Source organism: Cupressus sempervirens, chromosome 3 (assembly GCF_028749045.1).
Source record: "Cupressus sempervirens isolate cs-2001-9-10 chromosome 3, ASM2874904v1, whole genome shotgun sequence".
In the NCBI taxonomy this organism is placed as follows: Eukaryota; Viridiplantae; Streptophyta; class Pinopsida; order Cupressales; family Cupressaceae; genus Cupressus; species Cupressus sempervirens.
In genome coordinates this window covers 531,385,215-531,391,214 of record NC_143120.1, presented here as the reverse complement: position 1 = coordinate 531,391,214, position 6,000 = coordinate 531,385,215, and positions in this window count along the sequence as shown.

Below are 6,000 nucleotides of genomic sequence, written 5' to 3'. Positions count from 1 at the left end.
TCTAAACTTGTGTTCACAAGCCACCAAGCAACCTCTTTGTTTCCTGAGCCGTAGTTACTAGCTTTGCTCAAACTTCGCTCTCTCAACTACTCCTTGCTTCCTCTATGTTGGATGATGATAATCCACTTATCACTCAACACAAGACAAGACCCCCCTACTTATACTAAACCAAGCCATAGGTTGGACTAGCAATCCTTACATTAAATAAACACTCATATTAAATACACCCTCAAGCCACAAGTCTACTTGGCTACAAACATCAAATACATAACATAAATTAAATACTTAGGACAAGCCCCAAGTTTACAATGCATAACTAACTCAAGAGACCACATAAGAATACACACACTTAGACATAGGTCCACATGTCATCCAACGATCCAAATCTAAGAGCTCACACACCAACTCCATCAGTCTGAATCTCAAATATACAATCTCCAAAGTCTACTAGTAAATCAGGAACCCATGACCAATAGTCACCAAAATAACTCTAACTCCAAACTCTATGTGCACTTAGGAAAAGGGTGCCCAGTATACCTCAAACACATCCCCAATCATACAAACCATAAGGTCCACAAAATTCCAAGATTAATGCTCCTGCATCAGACTCCCTAGGTAGATAAAAAAGTATGTCCCATACTTTGATGCCCAAAGAAATTTCCACAACCAACTTCATCTTCACCAAAGGCTTCCAAGCCATAAAGGATAAGTGAAAAAATCTAAAACTCAGCCATCTATGTTTTATCCACTCAAACACTAGAATTGAATGAATCTCAACAACCCAATCAACAAGCTCACTCCTAGGAACAAACTGAACATAATGCTTCACCAACAATCTCTGCAATTGATCACAACCACCAACAATAATATCCTTAAACATGAAATCCATGTTAGCAACATAAGGTAACTCCTAAATCAAATCAACATGCAAGCTCAAATCCACAATAAGAGCAACATGTAAATCCTTAGTCACATTAGTAACTACTAAATCCATGCCAACAACATCCAACTCCACATCAATAGAAGCATCCATATGTGAATTATCAAAATCAACAATCTCATCAGCCACTATAAGATGCTCTACAATTTTCATGTCAGATCCATCTAATTAATCATGAAAACAAATATCCTCTTTAACTTTAGTGAAGTCATCCTTTACCTCTTCCTTAATAGAAAAGTGTATTCTCCTCTGAACAATCTTCTTGACCGACCGTACCACTCTCTTCCGAATAGGTAAGCTCCAGCTCCAAAAATCTCTATGAAATTCAACAATCCCTTCCTTAACTCGATTGATAAAATTAGCTTCAAACTGAGTAGACATCTTTGAAATCTTCTTCTCCACCACATCACGAAGATCTGCAATCATCATAGGGTCTAATCTTCTTGGAGGCATCTTCCAAGATCTTCGTAAACCCAAAGCAAAAAATCAACTAGATCCAACCTTCACTCTGATAATCTTCATCCCAAGTCTTAGTGCAAACTACCTCAACTTTGATGATTTGTCTACATGCTTAGGAAAACTTAAGCTCTGGTACCACCTGACGCAGTGTAAGGCACGAGAATCCCTAAAGGAGATGTCCTAGCCCCTAGTAATTAACCACACAATAGAAATACAACATAAGATATAAGATTTGATACCAAACTCAACTCTTTATTCATAAAACAATTGATTACATGCAATGTGTTAGTCTGTAAGACCTTCCCACTTATGGTTAAATACAAAACAGGTAATAGTTCTGCAAGATCCTTCTAGATCCAACCCAAACCCCTAGCTAGCCCAGATCTGTAACACACCATCATTTTGGTAGAAACCTCTAGCAAGATCTAGACTTGTTCTCACAAGCCACCAAATGACCTCCTCATTTTCAAGCCACAACTACTAGCTCAACTTAAACTTTTCTTTCTCAGCCACTCCTTACTTCCTCTATGCTGGATGATGATAGTCCACTCATCACTCAACACAAGACAAGACCCCATACTTATACTAAACCAAGCCACAATTTAGCCTAGAAACCCTTACATTAAATACACCCTCAAGCCACCAGTCGATTTGGCTATAAACATTAAATACATAACATAAATTAAATACTTAGGATAGGCCCCAAGTTTACAATGCATAACTAACTCAAGAGACCACATAAGAATACACACAATTAGACATAGGTCCATGTGCTATCCAATGATCCAAATCTAAGAGCGCACAGACCAACTCCCTCAGACTAAAGCTCACAAATACAATCTCTAAGGTTTGCCAATAAATGAGGAACCCATGACCCACAATCACCAAAATTGCTCTAACTCCAAGATGATAACTCCAAACTCTATGCACACTTAGGAAAAGGTTTCCTAATATGCCTCAAACACATCCCTAATCGCACAAAGCATAAGGTACACAAAAATTCAAGCTTGATGCTCCTACATCATATAATGATAAATTTACATCAATTTGAGGAAGATGGGTAAATTTGTCCTATTAGATCAAAGTCCCATTGTTGAAATGACCAAAGTGTAATAATAGTTATAAACTCTATAGCTGAAGCATGGACCAAATTACCATAAAGTTGGCATGACTTGCAAGATTTAGCAAATTTTATAGCTTTTTTTCCATTTTAGGCCAATAGTGTCTTGCTCTTAGTAGTTTTTGAGCTAATGTCAGGCCACTTGAGTGTGATCCACAAATGCCTTCATGTACATCAATTGATGTGCGTTTGAACTCATCATGGTCTAAACACCTAAGAGAAGGGTACTGTCTAGTCCTTGTCTATATAAGTCATTTGCTATGACTATATACCATGAAATAATGTGGATAAGGTTACATTTCTCATTTTGAGAAAGTTTTTAATGAATGATTTAGTTTGAAAGATAAGAATAGATATGATGGTAGTAAGATGAGTCATGTCCTATAATAGATCAAACCATCTAGGATTAGAGAGAATCATATATGAGGTAAAATAACATCTCCACCAGGAATTCATAACCTAAATCATTCTCTAACATTTGTAACATTGAGGCAAGAGTTGTCATAGCATCAACTATTTTTTTCCCACTATAGGAATTTGTTGAAAAGTAACATAGGGGAAGTACTTCTTGAGATCATTTACCATCCTCTTATAAGGTAACAATTTTTCATCTTTTGTTTAGTAGATTTTGTCCACTTAATTAATCACTAGATGTGAATCTTCATATGTGTGTGTGTGTGTGTGTGTGTGTGTGTGTGTGTGTGTGTGTGTGTGTGTAATTCATCTTCCTTCCATTCAATGCCCATTATCATACCATTGGTCAAGATTTCATATTTTGCAACGGTATTAGTACAAGGAAAAAGTATCTTGTATGCCTTGGGTAGAAAATACAACTATGGAGTGATAAACATAGTTCCAACACTCGATCCTTGTTATGTATACAATCCGTCAAATAACATCTTCCATGTTTGTTGCATTGGAAGCATGGTAGATTCATTTGGAAATTCAATATTCAAGGGTTGATCATCATGTAATGCTGCTTCCACCAACTGATCAACAATTACCTATGCTTTTATAGCTTTTTGATCAACATATTCAACGTCAAACTCACTAAGTATCATGATCCATTTAGCCAACCTTCCAGTTAATGTTGCTTTGTTCAACATATATTTCAATGGACCAATCTTTGCAATTGGTCTGATAAAATTAGAAAACATGCAGTGTCTAAGATTTTGAGAAGCAAATACCAATGTCAAGCAAGCTTTTTTGATGTTAGTGTACTTTATCTCATACAAGACTAGAGTTTGAATGCTATAGTAAATTGTTCATGTTCTTTCTTGTTTTTATCTTCACGTACTAGAAGTGCCCCCAATGATGTGGTAGTTGTTGATATGTATAGGATCAATAGCTTCCCATGAGAAAAAGGCATTAGAATAGATGCATTTTCAAGATATTGCTTTAGCTAAATTAAGCTCTTTTCATAGTCTTCATTCCACTTATAGGTTTATCCTTTGTGTAGAGTTTTAGTAAACAATTGTTCTTTGTTTGCTAGCTGTCATACAAACCTTCTGACTAACTATAGCCTTCCTTGTAACTCTCTCATTTGAATAATGTTTTGAAGCATTTGCATGTACATTATAGCTTTTACCTTTTAAGGATCTACTTAAATGCTTTTTGTTGATATAATGTATCCCAATAGTTTTCCAGATGTAACCTCAGATGCACACTTCTTTGGATTGAATCTTACTTTGAAATGTTCCAATTGATCCAACATTGAACTCAAATATGCCAAATGTGTCTTTCTTTCCATAGATTTAGTTAGTGCATCATCCACATAATCCTTCATGGTCTTGTGCATCATATTGTGAAACATAGTCCTCATGGCATGTTGATATATTATTCTTGCATTCTTTACATGAAAGGGAAAAACATTCCAATAGAATGTTCCCCAAGCACAAGTAAAATTTGTCTTCTCCTTGTCTTCAGGTGCTATCTTGATCTAATTGTATCTAGGGAATCCATCCATAAGTGAATCCATCTCATAACCAATGGTCATGTCCACTATCATGTCTATGTTAGGAAGTGGAAATTCATCCTTTAGACACACCTTGTTTTACATATTTGAAATTTGCACATACCCTTTTATTTTGTTAGGTTTATAAACAGGTTCAATATTGGAGATCCACTCAGCATAGTCAATTACTCTAAAATCCCACTTTTAATGACTTCTCCAATTCATCTTTTATTAGTAATATTACATGAGGATGCATCTTTCTAATATTTTGTTTCACAAGTTTTATTAGGACTTCAATGATTCTTGGTTAGGACTTTGATGACTCATGGTCAATAAATAGGATTAGGGGCGTCTGTTTTAGAAGACCAATTTTAGGTGGTTACACCCCTAGGTAAAAAAAAGGACAACTAGGTACAATAATAGTCCATCAAGAGATAAATCCAAACCTTTTAAGGACATATCATTTCCTTCAAAATTAACTTGACTTGATTTAAAATATCTTTCCTTCAATAACCTTTGATCATACACATAATGCCTTTATATAATTACATTTAATTCAAGCAAAAGTGTGTGTACAATAAATTTATATTTGAAACCTATATATTAAAATTTCAATTAACATTTAATAAAGCCAATTATCAACCACTACATAAAAATATATTATTTACTAAATAATTGCTTATTAATAATATCAATTAATAAATATTAAAATAAATAAAGTGTTTTTTATTATATATTATTAAATTTTATTAATACCATTAATTAATATTTAATTATACATTAAATTTGAAATACTTTTGTTTTGTTTTAAAATGAATTATTTTTTGTAAGGAGGGGACTCGCTCACCCCCCTCCCCCTACGCTACTCTCATTGGTAGTGGTGGTTGCCACATGCAACTAGTCTACCACAATAGGTGTCTACTACTTATGGCAGTGATACTTTCATGGGGGTGGGGTTTGGGTCCCCCACCCCCCTTATATATATATATATATATATATATATATATATATATATATATATATATATATATATATATATATATATATATATATATATATATATATATATATATATATATATATATATATATATATATATTTGATTTTAATTTTAAAATAACATCTTTTAAAATCTTTGGTTTGACTTATGAGATCAACTATAAGTTGACTCGTTGTTCAACATCTTTACTTCTTGTCATTGCTCTTCTAATCTTGTCTCCAATTATCTATTTTTTTGAATGGTTCCTCTATACATTTATGGGAGTCATATTAGTCATTACTGGGAAACTCTCTTATCATTTAGTTCTTCATTTTCTATAGTCTTTTCTTCTTCTTGTTTGTTGGCAGACTCATCTAATTCTTATCCAATTTCTATCTCCATGTTCTTTGGAATGTCTTCACCAACCTTTACATTTTCACTTTTAACTTTTCCTCTCAACCTTTTACTATAGCATTTATAAGATTTAGTTTTTGTAGAATAACTAAGAAAAAATTCATTTGCTCTTGAATCAATCTTCTCTAGATTCT